This window comes from Rutidosis leptorrhynchoides, chromosome 2 (genome assembly GCF_046630445.1).
Source record: "Rutidosis leptorrhynchoides isolate AG116_Rl617_1_P2 chromosome 2, CSIRO_AGI_Rlap_v1, whole genome shotgun sequence".
NCBI lineage: Eukaryota > Viridiplantae > Streptophyta > Magnoliopsida > Asterales > Asteraceae > Rutidosis > Rutidosis leptorrhynchoides.
Genome location: NC_092334.1, coordinates 472,057,302 through 472,070,810, shown reverse-complemented (window position 1 = coordinate 472,070,810; position 13,509 = coordinate 472,057,302).

Sequence of the window (13,509 nt, the reverse complement as noted above, 5' to 3'; positions counted from 1 at the left end):
CACAATCAAAAAAATATCAAATCTTGTTTTACCCATAACTTCTTCGTTTGAAATCCGTTTTGAGTGAATCAAATTGCTATGGTTTTATATTGAACTCTATTTTATGAATCTAAACAGAAAAAGTATAGGTTTATAGTCAGAAATATAAGTTATAAGTCGTTTTTGAAAGAGGTAGTCATTTCAGTCGAAAGAACGACGTCTTGATGACCATTTTGAAAAACATACTTCCACTTTGAGTTTAACCATGATTTTTGGATATAGTTTCATGTTCATAAGAAAAATCATTTTCCCATAAGAACAACTTTTAAATCAAAGTTTATCATAGTTTTTAATTATCAAACCCAAAACAGCCCGCGGTGTTACTACGACGGCGTATATCCGATTTTACGTTGTTTTTCGTGTGTCCAGGTTTTAAATCATTAAGTTAGCATATCATATAGATATAGAACATGTGTTTAGTTAATTTTAAAATTCAAGTTAGAAGGATTAACTTTTGTTTGCGAACAAGTTTAGAATTACCTAAACTATGTTCTAGTGATTTCAAGTTTAAACCTTCGAATAAGGTAGTTTTATATATATGAATCGAATGATATTATGAACATCATTGCTACCTCAAGTTTTGTGGATAAACCTACTGGAAATGATAAAAATAGATCTAGCTTCAAAGGATCCTTGGATGGCTTGAAAGTTCTTGAAGCAAAATCATGACATGAAAACAAGTTCAAGTAAGATTTCCACTCGAAATAAGATTGTTAAGTTATAGAAATTGAATCAAAGTTTGAATATGGGTATTACCTTGTATTAGAAAGATATATTACTGTAAATAAGAAATATTTCTTGAGGTTGGATGATCACTTTACAAGATTGGAAGTAAGCTAGCAAACTTGGAAGTATTCTTGATTTTATGAAACTAGAACTTATAGAATTTATGAAGAACACTTAGAACTTGAAGATAGAACTTGAGAGAGATCAATTAGATGAATAAAATTGAAGAATAAAAGTGTTTATAGGTGTTTTTGGTCGTTGGTATATGGATTAGATATAAAGGATGTGTAATTTTGTTTACTTGTAAATAAGTCATGAATGATTACTAATATTTTTGTAATTTTATGATATATTTCATGCTAGTTGCCAAATGATGGTTCCCACATGTGTTAGGTGACTCACATGGGCTGTTAAAAGCTAATCATTAGAGTGTATATACTAATAGTACATACATCTAAAATCTGTGTATTGTACGAGTACGAATACGGGTGCATACGAATAGAATTGTTGATGAAACTGAACGAGGATGTAATTGTAAGCATTTTTGTTAAGTAGAAGTACTTTGATAAGTGTCTTAAAGTCTTTCAAAAGTGTATGAATACATATTAAAACACTACATGTATATACATTTTAACTGAGTCGTTAAGTCATCGGTAGTCGTTACATGTAAGTGTTGTTTTGAAGCCTTTAGGTTAACGATCCTGTTAAGTGTTGTTAACCCATTGTTTATTATATCAAATGCGATGTTAAATTATTACATTATCATGATATTATGATGTATTAATATATCTTAATATGATATATATACAATTAAATGTCGTTACAACGATAATCGTTACATATATGCCTCGTTTCGAAATCCTTAAGTTAGTAGTCTTGTTTTTACATATGTAGTTCATTGTTAATATACTAAATGATATGTTTAATTATCATAATACCATGTTAACTATGTATATATCCATATATATTACATCATATAGTTTTTACAAGTTTTAACGTTCGTGAATCACCGGTCAACTTGGGTGGTCAATTGTCTATATAAAACCTATTTCAATTAATCAAGTCTTAACAAGTTTGATTGCTTAACATGTTGGAAACACTTAATCATATAAATATCAATTTCATTTAATATATATAAACATGAAAAAGTTCGGGTCACTACAGTACCTACCCGGTAAATAAATTTCGTCCCGAAATTTTAAGCAGTTGGAGGTGTTGACGTATCTTCTGGAAATAAATGCGGGTACTTCTTCTTCATCTGATCTTCTCGTTCCCAGGTGAACTCGGGTCCTCTACGAGCATTCCATCGAACCTTAACAATTGGTATCTTGTTTTGCTTAAGTCTTTTAACCTCACGATCCATTATTTCGACGGGTTCTTCGATGAATTGAAGTTTTTCGTTGATTTGAATTTCGTCTAACGGAATAGTGAGATCTTCTTTAGCGAAATATTTCTTCAAATTCAAGACGTGGAAAGTGTTATGTACAGCCACGAGTTGTTGAGGTAACTCAAGTCGGTAAGCTACTGGTCCGACACGATCAATAATCTTGAATGGTCCAATATACCTTGGATTTAATTTCCCTCATTTACCAAATCGAACAACACCTTTCCAAGGTGCAACTTTAAGCATGACCATCTTTCCAATTTCAAATTCTATATCTTTTCTTTTAATGTCAGCGTAGCTCTTTTGTCGACTTTGGGCGGTTTTCAATCGTTGTTGAATTTGGATGATCTTCTCGGTAGTTTCTTGTATTATCTCCGGACCCGTTATCTGTCTATCCCCCACTTCACTCCAACAAATCGGAGACCTGCACTTTCTACCATAAAGTGCTTCAAACAGCGCCATTGAATGGTAGCTATTGTTATAGGAAAATTCTGCTAACGGAAGGTGTCGATCCCAACTGTTTCCGAAATCAATAAAACATGCCCGTAGCATGTCTTCAAGCATTTGTATCGTCCTTTCGCTCTGCCCATCAGTTTGTGGATGATAGGCAGTACTCATGTCTAGACGAGTTCCTAATGCTTGTTGTAATGTCTGCCAGAATCTTGAAATAAATCTACCATCCCTATCAGAGATAATAGAGATTGGTATTCCATGTCTGGGGACGACTTCCTTCAAATACAGTCGTGCTAACTTCTCCATCTTGTCATCTTGTCTTATTGGCAGGAAGTGTGCTGATTTGGTGAGACGATCAACTATTACCCAAATAGTATCAAAACCACTTGCAGTCCTTGGCAATTTAGTGATGAAATCCATGGTAATGTTTTCCCATTTCCATTCCGGGATTTCGGGTTGTTGAAGTAGACCTGATGGTTTCTGATGCTCAGCTTTGACCTTAGAACACGTCAAACATTCTCCTACATATTTAGTAACATCAACTTTCATACATGGCCACCAAAAATATTTCTTTAGATCCTTGTACATCTTTCCCGTTCCAGGATGTATTGAGTATCTGGTTTTATGAGCTTCTCTAAGTACCATTTCTCTCATATCTCCAAATTTTGGTACCCAAATTCTTTCAGCCCTATACCGGGTTCCGTCTTCCCGAATATTAAGATGCTTCTCCGATCCTTTGGGTATTTCATCCCTTAAGTTTCCCTCTTTTAAAACTCCTTGTTGCGCCTCCTTTATTTGAGTAGTAAGGTTAGTGTGAATCATTATATTCATAGTTTTTACTCGAATAGGTTCTCTGTCCTTTCTGATCAAGGCATCGGCTACCACATTTGCCTTCCCTGGATGGTAACGAATCTTAAAGTTGTAATCATTCAACAATTCAATCCATCTGCGCTGCCTCATGTTCAGTTGTTTCTGATTAAATATGTGTTGAAGACTTTTGTTGTCGGTATATATAATACTTTTAACCTCATATAAGTAGTGCCTCCAAGTCTTTAATGCAAAAACAACCGCGCCTAATTCCAAATCATGCGTCGTATAATTCTGCTCGTGAATCTTCAATTGTCTAGACGCATAAGCAATTACTTTCGTTCGTTGCATTAATACACAACCGAGACCTTGCTTTGAGGCGTCACAATATATCACAAAATCATCATTCCCTTCAGGTAATGACAATATAGGTGTTGTAGTTAACTTTTTCTTCAACAATTGAAACGCTTTTTCTTGTTCATCCTTCCATTCAAATTTCCTCCCTTTATGCGTTAATGCAGTCAAGGGTTTTGCTATTCTGGAAAAATCTTGGATGAACCTTCTGTAGTAACCAGCTAGTCCTAAAAATTGGTGTATATGCTTCAGAGTTTTCGGGGTTTCTCACTTTTCAACGGTCTCAATCTTTGCTGGATCCACCTGAATACCTTCTTTTTTCACTATGTGACCGAGGAATTGAACTTCTTCCAACCAAAATGCACACTTTGAAAACTTAGCGTACAGTTTTTCTTTTCTCAGCAATTCTAGCACTTTTCTCAAATGTTCTTCGTGCTCTTGATCATTCTTCGAGTAAATAAGTATGTCATCGATGAAAACAATGACAAACTTGTCAAGATATGGCCCACACACTCGGTTCATGAGATCCATGAACACAACTGGTGCGTTAGTCAATCCAAATGGCATAACCATAAACTCGTAATGACCGTAACGCATCCTAAAAGCAGTCTTCAGAATGTCATCCTCTTTCACCCGCATTTGGTGATATCCAGAACGTAAATCGATCTTCGAATAAACCGACGAGCCTTGTAGTTGATCAAATAAGTCGTCGATTCTCGATAATGGGTAACGGTTCTTGATGGTAAGTTTGTTCAACTCTCGGTAGTCGATACACAACCTGAATGTACCATCTTTCTTCTTGACAAACAGAACAGGAGCTCCCCATGGTGATGTACTTGGTCGAATGGAACCACGCTCTAAAAGTTCCTGTAACTGACCTTGTAATTCTTTCATTTCGCTGGGTGCGAGTCTGTATGGAGCACGATCTATTGGTGCAGCTCCTGGTACAAGGTCTATTTGAAATTCAACAGATCGATATGGGGGTAATCCCGGTAATTCTTTCGAAAATACATCGGGAAATTCTTTTGCGACGGGAACATCACTGATGTTCTTTTCTTCAGGTTTAACTTCTTCGATGTGTGCTAGAATGACGTAACAACCTTTTCTTATTAGTTTTTGCGCCTTCAAACTACTAATAAGATTTAACTTCGCGTTGTTCTTTTCTCCATTCACCGTTTTCCCTTTTCACGCATAATGCGAATCACATTTTTGTAACAAACGACCTCTGCTCTCACCTTTTTCAACCATTCCATACCAATTATTACATCAAAACTCCCTAACTCGACTGGTATTAAATCAATTTTAAACGTTTCATCCCCCAATTTAATTTCTCTATCCCGACATATATTATCTGCTGAAATTAATTTACCATTTGCTAATTCGAGTAAAAATTTACTATCCAAAGGCGTCAATGGGCAACTTAACTTAGCACAAAAATCTCTACTCGTATAGCTTCTATCCGCACCCGAATCAAATAAAATATAAGCAAATTTATTATCAATAAGAAACGTACCCGTAACAAGCTCCGGATCTTCCTGCGCTTTTGCCGTATTAATATTGAAAACTCTTCTGCGGCCCTGCCCATTAGTATTCCCCTGATTTGGGCAATTACTTCTAATGTGGCCCGATTTTCCACATCCATAACAAACAAAGTCGGTATTACTTGTTTCGCCACTATTTGTTCCTTTAGTTCTGTTAAACTTTGGTCCGTAGACCTCACACTTTTTCGCACCATGGCCAGTTCTTTTACACTTGGTGCAAAATGTCGTGCAGAACCCATTCTGGTGGTACTCTTCACACCTTTGGCATTTTTGGTTTTTGTTGCCGTTGTTGTTATTGAGGTTGTTGTTGGGATTGTTATTGTTGTTGGAACGGTTGTTGTAGTTGTTGTTGTTGTTGTTGGGACGTTTATTGTAGTTATTGTTGGGATTGCGGTTATTGTTGCGATTGTTGTTGCGGTTGTGGTTGTAATTGTTGTTGTTGTTGTATTGGTGACCCTTGTCACTGGTTTCTTCCCATTTTCTCTTGAGTTGTTTTGTGTTGGCTTCTTCAGCCGCCTGCTCTTTAATTCTTCCCTCAATCTGATTTATGAGTTTATGAGCCATTCGACTTGCCTTTTGTATGGAAGCGAGCTCGTGTGAACTCACATCTTCTTGAATCCTTACTGGTAACCCTTTTATAAATGTGTCGATCTTTACTTCTTCATCTTCGAACGTTCCTAGACATAATAGGCACAACTCTGTGAATCGTCGTTCATATGTGGTAATGTTGAACCCTTGTGTCCGTAACTCTCTAAGCTCTACCTTGAGCTTATTGACTTCGTTTCTAGGACGGTACTGCTCGTTCATCAATTGCTTGAATGCCGACCACGGTAGTGCGTAAGCAGCATTTTGTCCTACCTGTTCAAGATAGGTGTTCCACCACGTTAACGCAGTACCTGTGAAGGTATGCGTAGCGTACTTAACTTTTTCCTCTTCAGTACACTTTCTTATGGCAAACACCAATTCGACTTTCTCGGTCTACCGTTTCAATCCAATTGGTCCTTCAGTTCCATCAAATTCCAAAGGTTTACAGGCAGTGAATTCTTTGTAGGAGCATCCTACACGATTTCTTGTAGAATTAGTTCCACTGCTAGATCCAGAGTTATTGTTATTTTGCATCGCAGCCTGTACTGCGGCTAAGTTTGCTGCAAGGAAAACACGGAAGTCTTCCTCGCTCATGTTCAAATTCTGACGAGTCGTCGGTGCCATTTCCTTCAAAAATAGCCAAAAGAATTGAGTTAATCATATAGAATTTAAGAGTAGTCAATAGTATCTCGTAGCATTATATGAACTTATTTATAAAAGCTTTTTCTTCATATTAGCATTTTATAGTTTTAATTCGAGTAGTACCTACCCGTTAAGTTCATACTTACTAGTTACTATACAACTCAACTACTACGTTTCTATATGAAAAACTTATTACAATAATATTTCGCATTCAAACTTTATTAAATTGGGTCGAGGTAATTTCTATAACATCATCGGAATCCTCATCGGGATTCGATTCATCAAAAAATTGGTAATCTTCCCAATATTTTGCTTCCTCGACGGAAACACCATTGACCATGTTTAACTTTGGTCCGTTGGTTGATGATTTTATTTTATTTAATCGATTTACTGTAGGTATCAATATTTCTTCCTCCAGAACCTCTTCTTCTTCTGGTTCCTCCTCTTCTGGTTCCTCTTCTTCCGGGTCCTCTTCTTCCGGTTCCTCTTCTTCCGGTTCCTCTTCGGGAATTTGTGAATCTTCCCAAATTATATTCGACTCTTCATTATTATTAGGTGAGTCGATGTAGTGACCCGAACTTTTCCATGTTTATATATATATTAAATGAAATTGTTATTTACATGATTAAGTGTTTCCAACATGTTAAGCAATCAAACTTGTTAAGACTTGATTAATTGAAATAGGTTTCATATAGACAATTGACCACCCAAGTTGACCGGTGATTCACGAACGTTAAAACTTGTAAAAACTATACGATGACATATATATGGTTATATATATAGTTAACATAATTTTATTATAAGTATGTATCTCATTAGGTATTTTAACAATGAGTTATATACATAAAAAATGAGACTATTAATTTAAGAAACTCGAAAACGATATATATAACGATTATCGTTATAACAACGTCTTACTAGGTACATATGAATCATATTAAGATATTGATACACTTGGTTAATTATGTTAAATGATAAGTAAATATATTATTAAGTGTATTAACAATGAAATACATATGTAAAAATAAGACTACTAACTTAATGATTTCGAAACGAGACATATATGTAACGATTATCGTTGTAACGACATTTAACTGTATATATATCATACTAAGATATATTATATATCATAATATCATGATAATATAACAATTTAACATCTCATTGGTTATAATAAACAATGGGTTAACAACATTCAACAAGATCGTTAACCTAAAGGTTTCAAAACAACATTTACATGTAACGACTAACGATGACTTAACGACTCAGTTAAAATGTATATACATGTAGTGTTTTAATATGTATTCATACACTTTTGAAAGACTTCAATACACTTATCAAAATACTTCTACTTAACAAAAATGCTTACAATTACATCCTCGTTCAGTTTCATCAACAATTCTACTCGTATGCACCCGTATTCGTACTCGTACAATACACAGCTTTTAGATGTATGTACTATTGGTATATACACTCCAATGATCAGCTCTTAGCAGCCCATGTAAGTCACCTAACACATGTGGGAACCATCATTTGGCAACTAGCATGAAATATCTCATAAAATTACAAAAATATGAGTAATCATTCATGACTTATTTACATGAAAACAAAATTACATATCCTTTATATCTAATCCATACACCAACGACCAAAAACACCTACAAACACTTTCATTCTTCAATTTTCTTCATCTAATTGATCTCTCTCAAGTTCTATCTTCAAGTTCTAAGTGTTCTTCATAAATTCCAAAAGTTCTAGTTTCATAAAATCAAGAATACTTCCAAGATTGCAAGTTTGCTTCCAAGTTTTCTAAATCCATTCCAAGTAATCATCCAAGATCAAGAAACCTTTGTTACTTACAGTAGGTTATCTTTCTAATACAAGGTAATAATCATATTCAAACTTTAATTCAATTTCTATAACTATAACAATCTTATTTCGAGTGGAAATCTTACTTGAAATTGTTTTCGTGTCATGATTCTGCTTCAAGAACTTTCAAGCCATCCAAGGATCCTTTGAAGCTAGATCTATTTTTCTCATTTCCAGTAGGTTTATCCAAGGAACTTGAGGTAGTAATGATGTTCATAACATCATTCAATTCATACATATAAAGCTATCTTATTCGAAGGTTTAAACATGTAATCACTAGAACATAGTTTAGTTAATTCTAAACTTGTTCGCAAATAAAAGTTAATCCTTCTAACTTGACTTTTAAAATCAACTAAACACATGTTCTATATCTATATGATATGCTAACTTAATGATTTAAAACCTAGAAACACGAAAAATACCGTAAAACCGGATTTACGCCGTCGTAGTAACACCGCGGGCTGTTTTGGGTTAGTTAATTAAAAACTATGATAAACTTTGATTTAAAAGTTGTAATTCTGGGAAAATGATTTTTATTATGAACATGAAACTATATCCAAAAATTATGGTTAAACTCAAAGTGGAAGTATGTTTTCTAAAATGGTCATCTAGACGTTGTTCTTTCGACTGAAATGACTACCTTTACAAAAACGACTTGTAACTTATTTTTCCGACTATAAACCTATACTTTTTCTGTTTAGATTCATAAAATAAAGTTCGATATGAAACCATAGCAATTTTATTCACTCAAAACGGATTTAAAATGAAGAAGTTATGGGTAAAACAAGATTGGATAATTTTTCTCATTTTAGGTACGTGAAAATTGGTAACAAATCTATTCCAACCATAACTTAATTAACTTGTATTGTATATTATATAATCTTGAGATACCATAGACATGTATACAATGTTTCGACCTATCATGTCGACACATCTATATATATTTCGGAACAACCATAGACACTCTATATGTGAATGTTGGAGTTAGCTATACAGGGTTGAGGTTGATTCCAAAATATATATAGTTTGAGTTGTGATCAATACTGAGATACGTATACACTGGGTCGTGGATTGATTCAAGATAATATTTATCGATTTATTTCTGTACATCTAACTGTGGACAACTAGTTGTAGGTTACTAACGAGGACAGCTGACTTAATAAACTTATAACATCAAAATATATTAAAAGTGTTGTAAATATATTTTGAACATACTTTGATATATATGTATATATTGTTATAGGTTCGTGAATCAACCAGTGGCCAAGTCTTACTTCCCGACGAAGTAAAAATCTGTGAAAGTGAGTTATAGTCTCACTTTTAAAATCTAATATTTTTGGGATGAGAATACATGCAGGTTTTATAAATAATTTACAAAATAGACACAAGTACGTGAAACTACATTCTATGGTTGAATTATCGAAATCAAATATGCCCCTTTTTATTAAGTCTGGTAATCTAAGAATTAGGGAACAGACACCCTAATTGACGCGAATCCTAAAGATAGATCTATTGGGCCGAACAAACCCTATCCAAAGTACCGGATGCTTTAGTACTTCAAAATTTATATCATATCCGAAGGGTGTCCCGGAATGATGGGGATATTCTTATATATGCATCTTGTTAATGTCGGTTACTAGGTGTTTACCATATGAATGATTTTTATCTCTATGTATGGGATGTGTATTGAAATATGAAATCTTGTGGTCTATTGTTACAATTTGATATATATAGGTTAAACCTATAACTCACCAACATTTTTGTTGACGTTTAAAGCATGTTTATTCTCAGGTGAATACTAAGAGCTTCCGCTATTGCATACTAAAATAAGGACAAGATTTGGAGTCCATGTTTGTATGATATTGTGTAAAAACTGCATTCAAGAAACTGATTTCGATGTAACACATTTGTATTGTAAACCATTATGTAATGGTCGTGTGTAAACAGGATATTTTAGATTATCATTATTTGATAATCTACGTAAAGCTTTTTAAACCTTTATTTATGAAATAAAGGTTATGGTTTGTTTTAAAAATGAATGCAGTCTTTGAAAAACGTCTCATATAGAGGTCAAAACCTCGCAACGAAATCAATTAATATGGAACGTTTTTAATCAATAAGAACGGGACATTTCAGTCGATGGGATTTGTACTAGTGGTAGACATCTATCACACAATATCAAACACATTAAGAGGTTAATATATCTCATAATATTTACATGTTAATAATATATAGTTTCCAACAAAAGTGTTAAGCAATCGTTTTTAAAGAAAACACGGTCGAAGTCCAGACTCACTAATGTATCCTAACAAACTCGATAAGACACACTAATGCAGATTTCTGGTTCACTAAGACCAACGCTCGAATACCAACTGAAATGTCCCGTTCATATTGATTATAAACGTTCCATATTAATTTATTTCGTCGCGAGATTTTGACCTCTATATGAGACGTTTTTCAAAGACTGCATTCATTTTTAAAACAACCATAACCTTTATTTTATCGATAAAGGTTTAAAAAAAACATTACATAGATTATCAAATAATGATAATCTAAAATATAGCGATTACACACGACCATTACATAATGGTTTACAATAAGAATATATTACATCAAAAATAAGTTTCTTGAATGCAGTTTTTACACAATATCATACAAGCATGGACTCCAAATCTTGTCCTTATTTTAGTATGCAACAGCGAAAGCTCTTAATAATCACCTGAGAATAAACATGCTTAAAACGTCAACAAAAATGTTGGTGAGTTATAGGTTTAACCTATATATTATCAAATCATAATAATAGACGACAAGATTTCATATTTCAATATACATCCCAAAAATAGAGATAAAATTTATTCATATGGTGAACACCTGGTAACCGACATTAACAAGATGCATATAGAATATTCCCATCATTCTGGGGCACCCATCGGACATGATAATTTCGAAGTACTAAAGCATTCCAAATTCCAGAATGGGGCTTGTTAGGACCGATAGATCTATCTTTAGGATTCGTGTCAATTTGGGGGTCTGTTCCCAAATTCTTAGGCTACCAAGCTAAAAAGGGGCATATTCGGCTTCGATCATTCACCCATATAATGTAGTTTCATTTACTTGTGTCAATTTTGTAAAACATTTATAAAATTGCATGTATTCTCATCCCAAAATATTAGATTTTTAAAAGTGGGACTATAACTCACTTTCACAGATTTTTACTTCGTCGGGAAGTAAGACTTGGTCACTGGTCGATTCACGAACCTATAACAAATATGTACATATATATCAAAGTATGTTCAAAATATATTTACAACATTTTTAATACATTTTAATGTTTTAAGTTTATTAAGTCAGCTGTCCTCGTTAGTAACCTACAACTAGTTGTCCACAGTTAGATGTACAGAAATAAATCGATATATATTATCTTGAAGCAATCCACGACCCAGTATATACACGTCTCCGGCTAGATCACAACTCAAAGTATATATATTTTTGGAATTAACCTCAACCTTGTATAGCTAACTTCAACATTACTGCATATAGAGTGTCTATGGTTGTTTCAAATAATATATATATATATATGGGTCGATATGATATGTCAAAATATTTTCATACGTGTCTATGGTATCCCAATATTACATAATATATTAGAATACATGTATAATACAATATAAGTTAGCTAGGATATGATTTGTATAGAATTGTTACAATATTTCCCGTAGCTATACAATCAAAAAAATATCCAATCTTGTTTTACCCATAACTTCTTCGTTTTAAATCCGTTTTGAGTGAATCAAATTGCTATGGTTTCATATTGAACTCTATTTTATGAATCAAAACAGAAAAATTATAGGTTTATAGTTGGAAATATAAGTTACAAGTTATTTTTATAAGAGGTAGTCATTTCAGTCGAAAGAACGACGTCTTGATGACCATTTTGAAAAACATACTTCCACTTTGAGTTTAACCATGATTTTTGGATATAGTTTCATGTTCATAAGAAAAATCATTTTCCCAGAAGAACAACTTTTAAATCAAAGTGTATCATAGTTTTTAATTATCAAACCCAAAACAGCCCGCGGTGTTACTACGACGGCGTATATCCGGTTTTACGGTGTTTTTCGTATTTCCAGGTTTTAAATCATTAAGTTAGCATATCATATAGATATAGAACATGTGTTTAGTTAATTTTAAAAGTCAAATTAGAAGGATTAACTTTTGTTTGCGAACAAGTTTAGAATTAACTAAACTAAGTTCTAGTGATTTCAAGTTTAAACCTTCAAATAAGGTAGTTTTATACATATGAATCGAATGATGTTATGAACATCATTACTACCTCAGGTTTTTTGGATAAACCTACTGGAAATGAGAAAAATAGATCTAGCTTTAAAGGATCCTTGGATGGCTTGAAAGTTCTTGAAGCAAAATCATGACACGAAAACAAGTTCAAGTAAGATTTCCACTCGAAATAAGATTGTTAAAGTTATAGAAATTGAATCAAAGTTTGAATATGGGTATTACCTTATATTAGAAAGATATCTTACTTTAAATAAGAAAGATTTCTTGAGGTTGGATGATCACTTTACAAGATTGGAAGTAAGCTAGCAAACTTGAAAGTATTCTTGATTTTATGAAACTAGAACTTATAGAATTTATGAAGAACACTTAGAACTTGAAGATAGAACTTGAGAGAGATCAATTAGATGAATAAAATTGAAGAATGAAAGTGTTTGTAGGTGTTTTTTTCGTTGGTATATGGATTAGAAATAAAGGATGTGTAATTTTGTTTACTTGTAAGTAAGTCATGAATGATTACTAATATTTTTGTAATTTTATGAGATATTTCATGCTAGTTGCCAAATGATGGTTCCCACATGTTTTAGGTGACTCACATGGGCTGCTAAGAGCTGATCATTGGAGTGTATATACCAATAGTACATACATCTAAAAGCTGTGTATTGTACGAGTACGAATACGGGTGCATACGAATAGAATTGTTGATGAAACTGAACGAGGATGTAATTGTAAGCATTTTTGTTAAGTATAAGTACTTTGATAAGTGTCTTGAAGTCTTTCAAAAGTGTATGAATACATATTAAAACATTTCATGTA